This window comes from Enhydra lutris, unplaced genomic scaffold, assembly GCF_002288905.1.
Source record: "Enhydra lutris kenyoni isolate GAN:26980312 unplaced genomic scaffold, ASM228890v2 scaffoldscaffold17, whole genome shotgun sequence".
NCBI lineage: Eukaryota > Metazoa > Chordata > Mammalia > Carnivora > Mustelidae > Enhydra > Enhydra lutris.
Genome location: NW_019154101.1, coordinates 3,949,551 through 3,965,948, shown reverse-complemented (window position 1 = coordinate 3,965,948; position 16,398 = coordinate 3,949,551). Strand labels below are relative to the sequence as shown.

The following is a 16,398-nucleotide window of genomic DNA, read 5'->3' as shown; positions in this document are numbered from 1 at the left end:
GGTAATGCAGGTCACCCTCTTCCCTTCTCCATCCAGGGCAGGTAAAAACGTTAATGTGCCTCCTGGTGCCATCATGTCTGATTTCATGAGAGCTGGACCCATAAGAGAGGGGAAACCTCTCTAGGTTCAGTTTCAGCACAAATTTAAGGCCTCGATTTTCTTCACCATAACTGATAGAGGTACAAGCTCTCGGCTGAGCATTTCTAAGCCCCTCGGGGAAAGGTCTAGAACCTTGCCTAGGTCTTATTATTTCATTGTCTTTTGACCATCTGAAAGTAGACAGACTTGCTGTGATTAGTTGTTTTAACTTTGAGTTTTTGCCTCCATAACTGTTCGGAGCCCTGTTTTCTGTCTAGAATCACATAAGGATCTCCAATCCTCTCCTTGGTTCAATCTCTGTGCCCTCAAACCCTTCTGCACGTCAGATTCTCATCTGTAAAAAAGAAGGATTTGATTGGCTGTAAGGATTGAAGGAGAGAGAAACATTCACATATGTGTGTATATTTCAGATAACGGCATGTGTAATTTCGTGAGTCCTTTTAGTTGACTTTCTCTCCCTCATTCTTCACTACAGAAAGTTCTGTCCCATTCTCTGATTTCCTTTCTCTTACCATCATCAGAACACAGATGACAGGGATCAGTCGAGACCTGGAACTTCTCGTTCAGAAATCCCACCTCGAAACCACAATAAGAAGAGACATTTTCCTCTAGTTCCAGAGACAGCAAACGAGAATCATGCCTGCAGGTTACTGGAGCTTAATTATTAAATAGAATTATGTATTTATTTATACGTACATGTTTTTATTACTTTCGTTTTGCCCTAGAGGGGAGCAAAGGACTTCATTCTCTTTCCGTTCTTTTCCTGATTGGCCTTTGGCGCTCATTGACTTCCCTGCCTGTTTACTGCTTCTAGAACGTCTCTCAGGTGCTGCAAGCTGGGAGCGGAAGGCACAACTCGAGGAGAGCGAGGGCTCCTGTAGGAGGCAACAAGCGGTTGCTAAGGAGGGCTGTAGAGAGCGTATTTGTTCAACATCCTTATTCCTGCCTTGTCGAGTCCAATGGCATGTTATTTCCACTGGGTGGGAGCCAATGCTGAGTTCCTCCCCGTTGTATCCAACCTTGAACATTTCTCAGCGATTATGTTTCATCCAGGGATTAGCAGAATGCAGAGGGGAAAAAAACCTGAGAAGGTGTTTGGCACGGGGGCTTAGTGCTGCGTTAGCACAATCTGTGGGCATTCTCGGTTAATTGGAGAACAGCAACAAACAGAAGGGGCTTGGGAGCTCCCAGGAACGTCTCGTCTTTGGTTACTGGAAATGGTTTATTTATCAAGTGTCAGCTTTTTTGTACGTTTTGTTTGTTTTTTAGAAACACCCCCCCACCACCACCACCAAGAATGCTGCAAATAAGCAAAGGGGTCTCACCCCCTCGTCCTGGCCACACCATTGCTTTGCTATCAGGGAAGTCTGGGAGCGGTGAGTGAGAGGCTAAGAATTCTTCTTTCAGACCTGCCAAGTCTCATCATCCTTGAGCAAACCTTGAAGAGACTTTTTTTTTCCTTTTATAAGGGGACACCCTTTCACTCAGCTGTTAAAACCAGAAGACAGAGCAATTCCCATAGACACTCCACCCATTCCGGTCTTGTGGGCAGAGTCGGGCCGGCAGGTAGTGTGTGTGTGAGGCCAAGGGCAGTGTCCAGAGAGACCTCTAAGTGCCTTGCACCCTCTTCTCTTTGCCCCAGACCTGGCCTGCCCTGCTGTTTCTTGAGCATACAGTACCTCGTGAAGAGGATAGGCTGTCAGGAGAACAGGAACATGCCAGGGAGGAAGTGTGGGGAGGCTGGCTTGAGGAAGGCTGTCCTCTCCAGGCCCAGGAGCTGCTGTGCCACAGTCTGTGTCCAAACCCTCAGAACCCCAACGTTCTACAATCCTTCTGTGGGACCAGGGGGAAGTGACACCCCAGCAGGCACTGAGCTGCCACCAAGTAGTTCCAGAACTGGAGCTCTGGGTCAAGTTTCTTATTAAAACTCCAAGGCCAGTGATTGCATTTAAATGGTTTTCAGCACACTTGAGGAGTGTGGGAGGTCACCAGCTTATCCTACAAAAACTGGAGGAGGGCCAGTGTCCTGGGAAAGAAATCAATAAGCCTTAGATGTCAAGAAGACATCCAGAAAAGGGGGAGAAGGAATTCAGGGTGCAAACAGCAGGTCTGAGGTTGGGATATGCAGCCAGAAGTTGAAGCATGACAGCAGAAAATAGACAAAAGGGCTAAGATGGGGCTTAGCTGGAAAACCCGGATTTAGAAAGAAATAAGAGAATTTGAGTGAGCAAGAGTATTAGAACCAGTCTTTAATGAAGTGTCCAAGAGTGGTGTGTAGAGTACAGTATCTTTCCAGGATTATTTGGCTTGGGGATTCCAACACTGTGCTAAGGGGACACAGAGACCAGGACCATGGAGTCAGGCTTGATTTGGAACAATGAGCCTCACCCCCAACTCACTACATGTCCACACATTTCTTCCCACACTGTGCAGGAAATTACTTTTATAAATGCATGCCACCAGGCCGAAGGGGATCTTCTGAGTGGAATATTGGAAATGGCTCTGAACTTGCCATCGGAAAACATGGATTCTAGTCCTCTGCTGCCACTTACTAGCTCCAGGCAAGGAACTGAACCTGCAAGAGCCTCTGGTTTCCTTAGCTAATGCGTTATGTAAATCAAACAAACAAAAAAACTGAAAGAGATTTAGCATTATAAAGACATGCAGTCGGTTACCTACATTTAGAATTAAGAAAAGAAAAGCTATTTACAAATCTTTGGTAGATTGATTGCACAAAATATCCATAATTTGTCACTCTTCCCTGTCCACACCATTTGCAAAGTCACTTTGTAGTTAAAGAAATAGAACTCCCCCTGCCACCCCCCACCTTTGAATCTGGGCAGGTCTTGTGATTTGTTATGGTCAGTAGAAAATGGCAGAAGTGACACGGTACCGCTTTTGAGCCTAGGACTCAAGAGACCTGGTGTGCTTCCTCTCTCTCAGAGATTCCTGCCAACTTTCTATGATCAGCCTAAGGTTGGAGGGCGAGACCATGGAGAAGAGGCCAGTGGTCTCAACCATGGCCATCCTACATCAGATGTAGTCACTTGACTCCCAAGTGTCCAGCCAAGAAGAACACAGTTGCTTACCAACCCACAGCAAACCAGAGATGCATGAGGGAGCCAGCCAAGAGTAGACAACCTCTGGACTCATCAACAATAAGTGCTTTACTGGGTTAAGCTGAGTTTGGGAGTGTTTGTTATGTGACAGTAGCTAGTAGATACAGAGCTTGTAGATGACTTAGCCAAAAATTAATTGGTTGGAACTAATCATCAAGGGTAAGCTCGATATCTCAGTGAATGGAAATGGCACATGCAACTGGTCACCGAGAAGAGCAATATGGCGGCCAGCCCTGAGGGGCTCTTCTCCAGGCCACATTCTTGGGCGGGAAGATGGAATGTCACATCAAATGGTGTCTTGTTCAAATCTTAGGTGAGTCTGTAATATAAGAATAATATATTAGTGTGTGAGAGGCAGTCTCCAAAAGGAAAACCAATATTTATTTGAGGTTTATAAAAACATTATTGTAACAAATGAATTCTTTCTGTGGAATCTGTTAAACTAATATGCAGCATCATAAATTAATAGTGTGAAGTCAGAATCCCCATTTGTGATTTATAGATTTACCAAATTAACCTGCCAAATTAATATCCTTCTTGCAAAGACAAAGGGTGGGTTCAAATGCCATGTGTCATCTCTAGTGCAGCCCTTGCTGGGAGGCATCTGGGACTTCGGTGGGGGCTGAAGGGCAGAAAAAAGGAATCAACAGATGCCTGGGGCTGGTGCTAGCAAAACTGAAAGGAGGGTAGGGCTGTCTCCACAGTCCTAGAGATGGGCACTAGTCCGAATCACCGTCCAAACAGAGCTCTGGGCTGGGGTATCTGTGCACAAGTCTGAGCTGCTGGAGGGCCCTAGCAGGAGCCTCTCTGCAGAGGAAACAATCAGGAGGTTGGCTCCAGGGTACTTCTTCCACCAAGCTGAAGCTGGATCTCAATCAGAGGATGAAGAGAGTGGAAACAAGAGTGTCCTGGGGGGAGGGGAGTAAGGATTGATAGAATGGGTTCTTGTATCATCTCAGTGAACTAGAAGGGATCCCTGGAAGCCAAGGCAAAAATGCAGAGTCCTTTAGCACTGGTGAGAATGGATGTCATGTGCTGGCTTGGTTGGGACTGGGTCAAGGACTGGACTAGTTCCTTTGGAAGCCTCTGGAAATCATGGATGGCCTGTGGAGAGGATCTGAGGCATCAAATCCTTCTCTGTGAATGCTGGACATCACTGGGTCTTTGATGGTAGAAAAGCTTTCCCCAAAGGACTTGTGGAAGGAAGTGGAACACCAGTGGGTCTGTGCCCAAGAATCAGAATCCTCTCCCCCAATGAAGATCTAGAGCACCAGAAGTGGGGAAGAATGGATGTGGGGGGAGAAGAAGGCTCGGGGACTGAGGCCAGTGAGGGACAGTGCCTCAAGTTTGTGGGCCCATCTTGGAAAGTGGCACCTGGACCTTATAGGGCTCAAGGCTTCTTTCTTCTCTAGGCCCCAGTGATCCCATGGTTTTATGGCAGATTGATGGAGAACAGCTAGGCCAACCAAACTAGTCTTGAATCTGAATAGAACCAGTTCTCTCTGTAGAGATGATTCTGCAGGCTTTAGGCTGAATGACAATGAAAACAGCCTCCTCCTGAAGCTAGGGGTGATCCTAGAACTTTGAGAAGTTCCAGACTTGCTGTCTAGGACAAAATAACTTCTTCTGTAGCACTTTGTCCCTAGAAGTGATGACACCATTACTACTGACGGCCGACCTAGCCAACATATAAGCAGCGGAACTCTGCCCCCTCTGTATGTTGTGGCCTCATTCCTCCAGGTCCAGTTCCAGGGCTCCTGCGAGTATGCACAGAAACTTGATACAAACCAGAAAAACGTATCCTGTCCGGGTAGAAGAATGACAAGAAGTGCCTCCTCCAGGTAAAGAAATGAGAAACGATGATCCCTCTGAGTGAAGGGACCTTGCTCTTGGCCGACACAGCTGCTGTACCAGGACACAAGGCTTGGCAAGTGAAGCCCGAGCTGGAAGCACGTGCTCCCATGAACCCCCTGACCTGATACCCCATTCAGCCCACTTGCTGCCCAGAACCAAACTTCCTGACACCTTGCTCCGCTAGGTCTAGTGCCCCCTTGGGTCTGGAGAGGTAGGAGTCGAATGTTGAGTGGGGCAAGGAAGTCTGGAGAGAGGCCCCGGGGGTGTGAGTGAGGACAGGAGGAAAGGCTGCCTTCAAAGACTCAACATTCTCCTGCCCTGCCAGACTTCTTTGAACTTCTTGCCACTTGCTAATTAAGTGACCCAGGGGACTCAGGTGAGTTAGAGGGAATTCCTGTCTTGCTCCAACAGCTGGAACAAGGCGGTTATTTTCTATCACACAAATGCAGGTAATGAACAGAGAAAGAGCCAGCAGGCAGATCAAGTTCCATAAAACAACAACAACAACAAAATAGCAACACAACAACAACAAACCCCCACGTGCAAACAATGCGCCCTTCCATGACGCAGGCTCGTGGAGATGACAAACCAAGTGTGTGAGACGGGTCCCACGCAGGGACGTATGTGGTCCTCGGAGCAGTGGGAAAAGGCATAGTTCGGCACAATCCGTCCTCAAGAGCAGTTTCATTTCCCTTCTGGTGTAGCTCTAGACCCTGCCGGCAAATGCGAGATTCTACAATTCCTTGCTTCTCAGCACCAATGACATCACCACTCCATAAGGGAGGGAATCACAACCACATTTCAAAGAATCATTCAGTTTTCTCATTAAGAATCTATAGGATCCCCCCCCTCCACCCGCCCAGCAACAGCCTTGCCAAAACAACGTTAAAAATAGGCCCGGTAATACTTTTCACATTTGTAGGCAGTCATGAATGTTTAACAGCGTATATGTCCAGCAGACGCACATAACTTTAGAATTAGGCACTGAATTATATAGGACATATATTTGCCAAAAGGATTAAGAAAAATGAAGCAAAGAACAAACCTTGGGTTTGGTTTACTGAGGGGAAGCAAAACCCGTACTCAACTTCATTTTCTCGAAGGAGGGTGTTTGTTCAATATGTAGGCTATTTGGGGGTAAAATATATGTGAATAAAAGTCAAAAGGAGTTAAATCTGGATAGTTTGACTTCATCAGCTCATATGGTCAATTCTTCAAATTCAAAGGCCTCAATGCTGGCTCTCAAGGTATAGAATTATTTCCGAGACAGACAGCACGCTATGCTTGTCTGGGCCCGCGCCGCTTAGGAAAGGACACAGTTTGGGTTCAGCCGGAAGGGGTTAGGGTCAGAGGGTCTCCCTGCTGCAAAAACGTACTCCGTTTGACAGCCTGAAATGTTAGGCAAGATAAGGCATACAGAAAATGAGACGCTACCTAAAAAGAGGTAATGAAGTAAAATATAATTATAATGATTATAAAAGTAAGGACCACGCATGAGTAACTTTATTTGGGGAGTGACCTGAGTGAGTTCTAACTAAATCACCGGCTCCCAGAGAGGAAGGGCTGCAAAACTGGCCCAGTCCCCCTCTAACGAGTCCTTCCGCAGCTGAACCGACTCAGCATTTTGGAAGTATATCAAATGTGCCTCCAAGCATTTGAGGAAGGAGAGGAGGATGTCTCCTGAGGTCTCAGCTCTACTTTTTGTTAGTAGTTAAAACCGATCAACAGATGAAAAGGAATTGATGGTTTTATAAATACAGCTCTTAGATGTAACCATCATAACTTTCTGACTAGCCTGGGCTAGGACTTCTCCATCTCCAGCGGTACATCTACAAATGGAAGTTTTCTTGCTTTTTGGTCAATCATGGGGGTGAAGGTTAATCCTCTTCTGCCCTGAGGCCCGAAAAATTATTTTGACCAAAATGTTTAAGTCAGGGGTTTCATGTAGACACAGCTTAAATGAGTCATTAAGAATTTTATTGGTTAAAGTAGGCATATTTTTCCCCTAGTAGACATAATGACATAACAGTAATAAAAATGTAATATTCAAGTAATTGCTGTAATGTAATTATAGTCTGGTCATAAAGTAAGATTAGGGGTCTGGGATGGCTGTTTTGTGGGTGTGTATTTTAACGTCTGAAAGCAGTCTCGGAGGTGCTGCTCCCGTCCCCCTGGAATGCAAGAACCTTCCATCACGTAACCAGGTGGCCACAAGCCCAGCTGGACCAGCATTATCTAGGCGGCCTGCTTACCCTGGCTGCCCTCTCTGGACCCCAGCATCCCGCCTGCTGCAGATCCCTAACCATCACCGTAACTGAAAACAGTGTTCTGGTCTCCCAGAGACCACAAAAGGGGAAATAAAGAAGGCCAGACTCTTCACTAGGGGAGCAGAGGGAGGTCAGGTGCCATCCGGGAATAGGCCACTCTCTGCCCCCACAGCCCGGTAGCTCCCAGTCTCCCTCTGCTCCCAGGCCTTGGAGTTCTGCTTCTGTCCATCTACACTGTGCCGGCTGCAGAACTAGCCTCTTCTGGCTTTTGCAGGGGAGAACGAGTTCCAGATTGAGTCTAAACAGAAAGAGCTGAATTGGGCATTTACCCAAAGTATGTTTTATCAAAGGATTTGTCATCATTGGACATATTCTTTGAACAGTTATAAATGAATTTCTGTCTGTGTTTCTTATTTAATGGCATGGCCTGATGACAGAATTAAGGCAAAAGAAGTGCTTAACCATTTACGAACCAAAACAATACAAACATATTTTCTTTTCTTTTTTTTTTAAGATTTACTCATTTATTTTAGAAAGAGAAAGAGAGAGTGAACATGAGCAGGGGGAGGGGCAGAGGGAGAGGGTGAGAGAGAGAATTCTCAAGCAGGCTCCGTGCAGAGCAGGAAGCCTGTGGAGCTCACTCAATCCCAGGACCCTGACATCACGACCTGATGGGGAATCAAGAGTTGGATGCCCAACCGACTGAGCCATCCCGGTGCTCCAATAAAAACACATTTTATTTAATCTATTTTTAAAAACATTATTTATATATTTACTTAAAAGCAAGAGAGAGAGAGAGTGAGAGCAAGAGAGAGAGAGAGAGAAGGAGCAGGGAGAAGGGACAGAGGGAGAAGCAGACTCCCCACTGAGTGGGGAGCCTGATGCGGGGCTTGATCCCAGAACCCCGGGATTATGACCTGAGCTGAAGACAGACGCTTAACTGACTGAGCCACCCATGTGCCCCTAAAAACATATTTTAATTAATGGTATCTGCAATTGGGCAGAAATCTAAGAGGAAACCAGCCCCTCATCCCCAGTAATATGGATACATCACACACTATGTCAATTACAGTCTGGGCAAATTGTTAAGCTACTTAGGCTTTTCTTCCTCTTGGCAAATACCGGTCTCTAAGCCCCTGATACCTTTCGATGTCTGCTGAACTGTGGTTCAGTCACACAGCGGGAATGTAGAATGTTTTACAAACCTATCTTCTTGCCAGTATCTGTGACTTTAAATACCCGCTGTCTCCTAATGCCCTCTTTCATGCACTTTTATACATCTTGAGTCTGTGGTCTGGATTTCCACAATGGTGAGTGCTGAGTAGAGGCCTCAGGAAGGCGGGAGAGCCAGCTGTGCTGAGCCCGAGGGCGGCAGGGCTGGATGGACAAGAGTTCCTCTTCAGATCCTTCCAGTGAAGTCAAGGGAAAACAAAGTGTGGGGTCTGACTGATCCAGGAGGGGTGTTGGCTTTTACTTGGCATCCACACCCTTATTGCTTGAGAAATGTTATTTTTTTCCTTAAGCTTCTATCTCATTAATCTTGTGTTAAGAGTGGTCTAACCCTATTAGTTGGGCAGCCTGCTTCTGTTCCAATTAGCATATGTTTCCATAAGTGTTGAGAGGAGAAGGGGATGGAAGAGGCAGAATTTCTAAACTATTGACCCGGAGGGACTTGTACGAAGGTGTGTCTGACATGAGCATAACACAACCGAAAAAGCCTTAGTAAATGGTAAATTATGGTTGGCTCTGATGATTTATGCGAAGCAGAATAAACTATGATGGAAACATAAAATATTTCTAAGCTTACACTTTAGTCACTCAATACATATATAACTCAATTTTCTTCCTTAAAAAATAGATATTTCGAGCACAGAGACTTTCCAGAGGAAATCCGCTTATTTGCTATCTTTGTGTTCACTCGCGTCACATGTTCCAAGCTTAAAAGTTGAAAATGTTTTGATTTTCTCAGGAGAAAGGGACTGTGTGATGCCCCCACTTAAATATAAATCCCACGATTATATTATCCCTACCATTACATTAAGTGACTTTCCTCTCTACCCGCAGTGTGAAGGGGTAATGTCAGAACAAGCCTTCAATAACCAAACTCATTGTTCAAGTATTGACAGCCCAGTCGCCTAACCAGAAAATGCAGAAGTCATCCAAGGGAGCTGATTTTGGGGATCAGGTTTGTCCCACCTACCATAGGTAAAACCAGGAGATAAACAGGAAGTGCTGAGTGGGCTTGGTTTACTCCTACAGGCACGGAGAGAAATAAAATCAGTGTTTACCAAATGGAAAAGCACAAAGTTGGTACAGAGAGCAATGCTATTTTCGTGCTTCTAAAAAGGTATTACAAATAACACAAAGTTTCAAACCTATAATTAAAAACTATTTTAAAAAAGCTTTGATTAAATTCCCTTCAAAAATAGACCTCTTAGGCTAAAGCCAATTTCTTAAAGGGTCTGCCTCCCATCTATGCTGCTTTCCCCTAATCCATACTCTATAAATGTCCCTCTTAAATAACAGACTTCAATGAAAAAAGCATGTCTTAGAGTCATCTAGCAGAAGTCCAGCGCTCCTGGGGCACTTGGGTGGCTCAGTTCGGTAAAGCATCCAACTCTTGGTTTCGGCTCAGACCATGATCTCAGGGTTGTGAGATCGAGCCCCATGTCAGGCTCTGAGAGGGCATGGAGGCTGCTTGAGATTCTCTTTCTCCCTCTGTCACTGCTTGTGCTCTCTTTTTCTCAAAATAAATAAAATCTTAAAAAAAAAAAAAAGTCAATGCTCCTACCTAACTGAAGAATCCAAGGCCCCAAAGTGAATTTATCAAATACCACGTAGCAAGAGGTAGAGCCATTTAGAAGCAGGGAGAATTTAGGATCCAGGCAAAAGTTATAGATAAACTGAATTTCTTAGTGCCAGACCTAAGGACACAAACCCTGTGGGAAATGGGCTAAATGCATTGTTGGTGTCATTTTGACCAGAAGCTGAAAGGCTGGTCCTATGGGTCCAAACAGGGGAGAACCCTCCCTCCCAAGACCCTGTCAGAATCTCTGGACAAGACCCTTTCTTCTTCTTCTTTTTTTTTTTTTTTTTAAGATTTTATTTATTTATTTGAGAGAGAGAGAGAGAGACAGAGACAGAGTGAAAGAGCATGAGAGGGGAGGTCAGAGGGAGAAGCAGACTTCCCATTGAGCTGGGAGCTTGGTGTGGGACTCGATCCTAGGACTCTGGGATCATGACCTGAGCTGAAGGCAGAGGCTTAACCACCTGAGCCACCCAGGTACTCCCCTTTCTTCTTTTGTGTTAATAGCCTCAACGGAAAACCAAGGGGATTTGCAGTTCTAATGTTGTGAGTCTAAGAAAAGAAAAGGACTGAAAAAGGTGACGATCCAGGGAAATAAAGAATAAACGAATGGAAATGAAGATAGATTATTTTGGGCAAGAGTAAGTAATAATATTTAAAAACCCGGTAGGGTTGTCTGAGGTTGGTTAAACTTTAATAACCCAGATTTCAGACCAACATCAACACTCAAACCAAGAATAGCCGAAGAAAAGAATGGGCAAAGTGCAAGATTAGGCAATTCAAAAAAAGAACATCTAGACATGGCCAATAAACACATGAAAAATGTTTGGTCTCAATGGTATTCACACATGCAGGGAAAAAAACCCTGCAACAGTCAGACTTTCCCTGTCTTTAAACTGCTAAAGGCTAAAAAGGGTAATGACACCCAGTGTTGGTGAAGGTGCAGAGAAATTGATTGGTGAACACCGCTAATGAGAATGCAACCTGGCAAAACTGAATGGAGGGACTTTTGGACACATGTCAAGTTTTTAACATGAATACCCTCGATGCAGCAGTGCCGATTCTGGAAATTTACCTTAGAGGAAATTTCCATGACCAGTTTAGTGGATTGCCAATGGGTACAAATTCTTTGCTGCTCCTCTCAGCAAGAGGGAGAGGGTATTTCCCTTCCCCTTTCATCTGGACTGGCCCTGTGGCTAGCTTTGAGTGCCAAATATAGCAGAGGTGGTGTTGTGGGACTTCTGAGCCTTGCCTTAAGAGGTCTGGTGGTTTGTATTTGATCTCTGTTAAATGCCAGTTGCCTTTGAAGTTCAATTACCCTGAAAACTACCATGTTGTGAGGAAGCCAAAGCTCGTCACAAGGGAAAGGAGAGATCACTGAGGCTCAAAATCTCCAAATCTACGAGCAAAGCCTTTTTGATCTGTCTGGTCCAGCTCAGTGGCCTCCAGACGATGCCATGTGCAGTAGTAGGACCACCTAGTGAAGACTGCATGAACCCTTGGCCCCTCAAATCATGAGAAATAATAAATCACTGCTGTTTTAAGCCACTGAATTTTGGGGTGGTTCATTGTGCTGCAAAAGAGCACTGAAACAGAAATAGGAAGGGTCACCCCATCAGGCAAAGCATTCTAGCTCAAGTGTCTACTGATGAGAGCAACAGGAATGGAGATTGGCCAGCGGAAGAAGGAAGTCATAAATACCAGCTATGACCACTGGACAATTAGGAGTGTTTCTTTCTTACTTTAGGATAATACAGGGATGCCTGGGTGGCTCAGTTAGCTGAGCGTCTGACTCTTGATTTCAGCTCAGGTCATGATCTCGGGGCCATGAGATGGAGCCCTGCATCATGGAAGCCTGCTTAAGATTCTCTCTCTCCTGGGATGCATCAGTGGCTGGGTACATTAAGTGTCTGCCTTCAGCTCACGTCATGGATTCCAGGGTCCTGGGATTGAGTCCCGCGTTGAGCTCCTTGCTCAGTGGGGAGCCTGCTTCTCCCTCTGCCTGCTGCTTTCCCTGCTGGTGTTCTCTCTCTTACCAATAAATAAATAAAATCTTAAAAAAAAAGATTCTCTCTCCCTCTGCCCCTCCCTCTCTATCTCTCAAAGCAAAAAACAAAAAAACAAAACAAAACAAAACAAAACGAAACAAAAAAACCAAAAATCTTTTGTATAAATACAGCATATTTGCTTAGGTATTAAAGACCTCTTTTTCTTTATCTCCACCCCGTGCTCACCTTCCCATTCCCCTTTTAGCTAACATAAGAGGTATTAATAGTGGTTAGCCATGGATCTTTGTATTTAAGTTACAGGATATCAAAGGGGAATTATAATTTAGAGAAAAAAACATTGCCTCCAAATGAATAAATCTTTATATTCTATTTTTTAAAATAAAGTTTTATTTTAGAATAGTTTTACATTTATGGAAAAATGGCAAAGACAATACAAAGTTCCCACATATGGGCCTACCTCATTTGATTGCATTTCGTTTTATTGAGATTTGCGGATATTATGGATTTTACAAATTGCTGGTTTGTGGCAACTTTTCATTGAGGAAGTCTACCCATGCTACTTTTCCAACAGCGTATGCTCACTTATCACATATCCCATGTCACATTTTCACAATTCTTGCAATATTTCAAGCTTTTTCATTATTATTATATTGTGATGGTGATATGTGATCACTGATCTTTGATGTTACTATTATAATTGTTTTGGGACATCATGAACCCTATTCATATAAGATGACAAACTTAATCCGTAAATGTTGCGTGTGTTCTGATGTTGATTACTCCACTGAGCAGCTGTTCCCCCATCTGTCTCCTTTTCCTTGGGTCTTCCTGTTCCCTGGGACACAGTGATACTGAAATTAGGCCACTAAATCCTATCATGGCCTCGGAGTGTTCAAGTGAAAGGGAGGAGTTGCATGGTCAACTTCAAGTCAAAAGTTAGAAATAATACACTTAGTGAGGAAGACATGTTCAAAGCCCAGATCAGTGGAAAGCTATACCTCTTGTCCAACCAGTTAGCCAAGTTGTGAATGCAAAGAAAAAGTTCGTGAAGGAAATTCAGTGCTGCTCCAGTAAACACAAGCTTGGTAAAAAAATGAAAGAGCCATACTGCCGAGATGGAGCAAGTCTGGTGGTCTGGATAGAAGATCAAACCAGCCACAACATTCCCTTAAGCCAAAGCTTGATCCAGAGCAAGGCCATAACTCTCATCAATTCTGTGAAGGCTGAGATGGGGGGGGAAGTTGCAGAAGAAAAATCTGAAGCTAGCAGAGGTAGGTTCATGAAATCTAAGGAAAGAAGTCATCTCCATAACATCAAAGTGCAAGGGTAAGCAGCCAGTGCTGGTGTAACAGCTGCAGCGTGTTCTCCTGAAGATCTAGCTAAGATCATCCAAGATGGCAGCTATGGTAAACAACAGATTTTCTGTGTAAACAAAACACCCTTCTGTTGGAAGAAGATGCCATCTAGTACTTTAACAGACAGAGAGAAGAGTCAATGCCTGGTTTCAAGGCTTCCAAGGACAGGCTGACTCTCTTGTTAGGGGCTAATGCAGCTGGTGACCTTAAGTTGAAGCCAATGATCATTTACCATTCTGAAAATTCTAGGACCCTTCAGAAATGCTAAATCTACTTGCCTGTGTTCTCTAAATGGAATAAAGCCTGGATGACAGCACATCTGTTTACAACATGGTTTACCGAATATTTTGAGCCCACTGCTGCAACTTACTTCTCAGAGAAAAACATTCCTTTCAAAATAGTACTGCTCATTAACAATGCACCCAAGAGTTCTGATGGAGACGTACAAGATTAATGTTGTTCTCATGACTGCTAACATAACATCCATTCTGCAGCCCATGGATCAAGGAGTAATTAGGACTTTCAAATCTTATTATCTAAGAAACACATTTCATAAGGCTAGATCTGCCACAGACAGTGATTCCTCTGATGGATCTGGGCAATGTAAATGGAAACCATTCTCAAAAAAATTCACCCTTCTAGAGGCCATTAAGAACATTCATGATTCATGGTTAGAGGTCAGAATATCAACATTAACAGGAGTTTGGAAGAAGTACTTGTGGAGGACTTTGAAGGGATCAAGACTTGAGTGGAGGAAATAATAGCAGATGTAGTAGAAACAGCAAGAGAACTAGAATCAGAAGTGGAGCCTGAAGATGGGACTGCATTATTGTGATCTCATGACCAACCTTGCTGAGGAGCTGTTTCTTATGGATGAACAAAGAAGGTGGTTTCTTGAGATGGAATCTACACCTGGTGAAGATGCTGTGAACACTGTTGAAATGACACAAAGGATTTAGAATACATAAACGTAGTTGATAAAGCAGTGGCAGGTTTTGGAGGGACTGACTCCAATTTTGAAAGAAGTTCTACTGTGGCTAAAATGCCATCAAGCAACATCACCCGCTCCAGAGAAAGCATTCATGACAGGAAGGGTCATTCAATGTGGCAAACCTCATTGTCATCTTCTTTTAAGAAACTGCCACAGCCACCCCAGCCCTCAGCCACCACCACCCCGATCAGTCAGCGGCCATCAACATGGAGTCTAGACCCTCCATCAGCAAAAATACAGCTACTTGCTGAAAGCTCAGATGATAAGTAGAATTTTTTAGTAATAAAGTATTTTTAAATTAATGTATGTATATTGCTTTTTAGACAAGACATGATTATACATTTAGTAGACTAAAGAATAGTACACACATAACTTTTATATGCACTGGGAAATCAAAAAGATCATTCAACTTGCTTCATTGTGATAATTCACTTTATTGTGGTAGCCTGGAACACAACCCATAGTATCTGTGAAGAATGCCATATTCCACAGGGAATTTCTCCTATTATTAATATTTTACATTGGCATTGTATATTTATCAGAATGAATGAACCAGTTTTGATACATTACCATTCACCAATGCCCACACTTCATTCAAAGTTCCTTTGTTTTTACTTAATGTCCTTTTCTCTATCAGAATTGCATCTAGAAAACCATAATAAGTATATGTCGCATCTTCTTAGATTCCTCTTGGCTCTGATAATTCCTCAGACTTTCCTTGTTTTTGATGGCCTTGACAGTTTTGAGGAATACTAGTCGGGTCTTTTGTAGAATGCCTGTCAACTGAGAGTCATTTGATGCTTTTCTCATAATTAGATTGAGCTCCTGGGTTTTGGGGAGGAAGCCCACAAAGGTTAGCATGCAGCATGTTATGTGGAAGTATCTTGCTATTGTTTTTATTTGGAGGGTTTTAAAAATATGGTTAAAAGCGCTATGTATGGGTGCCAAATTGACAAAGCATAGACTGTGGTCACCAGTACTACGTCAACTTGGTGAAACGGAAACCCTTTTTCCAGAATCCCCTTCCCTCTATGGTTCTGAGTTAGAATTGGACAAAAAGAAACTTATGCAAGATTTGGAATATGGAAGTGAAGCAGTTTCTAACCTTTGAAGTTTCTTGTGGTCGGATACAGTTAGAGATGCAGAAGTACTGATAGCTCTAGCATGTTCTCCCTTTCCTCCATTCTGGATGCAGTTCTTCCTGACTGTTGACCAACAGTAGCTCCAAAGTTCCTACCAGACCCTTGGTGGTGAACTCACAGGGGTGGTAGTTATACAGAAGCCTGGCTTCCTCCACACCTTCCCAGAAGACATCACTCTGCAGCCACTTTTGGCAGGTGGTTGTGCTTTGCTTCCCAAATTCAGGGGTTGGTGACTTTTTCTCTGATACTCCAACTTCCTTCCTAGGCTTTTATTTTCCCAGCTCCTTCCAGAACTATGTCACATCTGATTCCTATAATAAAATCTTTACCCCATAATGTACATTAGTTCTGATTCTGTGACTGAACTCAGACGGATACATCAAGATATGGGCGACTAATCCTTGACCTGAGAACAATTATAAAAGCTAGCAAAAAAATAGAAAACAATTGTGTAAGAGTCTTATATGCTGCCATTAAAAACTGCCACAAAGTTAGTGGCTTAAACAACACAAATGTATTCTGTTGCAGTTCTCCAGGTCAGAAGTCTGGTATGGGCCTCACAGATTAAAATCAAGGTGTTAGGATGCCCAAGTGGTACTGTCGGTTGGGCAACTGATTCTTGGTTTTGGCTCAGGTCGTGATCTCAGGGTTGTGGGATCGGGCCCTGCACTGTGCTCCGTGCTCAGCGGGGTCTGCTTAAGCCTCTCTCTGCCCCTCCCCCTCCCCCACCCTCTCTCCCTCTCTCTCTAAAATAAA

At 44.0% G+C, this 16,398-nt stretch overlaps 1 long non-coding RNA gene across 1 annotated transcript; it reads right to left on the bottom strand.

Moving 5' to 3' along the window:
- Nucleotides 1-3,245: 3,245 nt before the first annotated feature.
- LOC111147564 lies at nt 3,246-14,416 on the bottom strand. Its single transcript, XR_002640640.1, has 2 exons — nt 14,358-14,416; nt 3,246-3,537 (listed from the first exon to the last, which is right to left on the bottom strand). It is a non-coding gene; the product is annotated as an uncharacterized LOC111147564 (long non-coding RNA).
- Nucleotides 14,417-16,398: the final 1,982 nt, after the last annotated feature.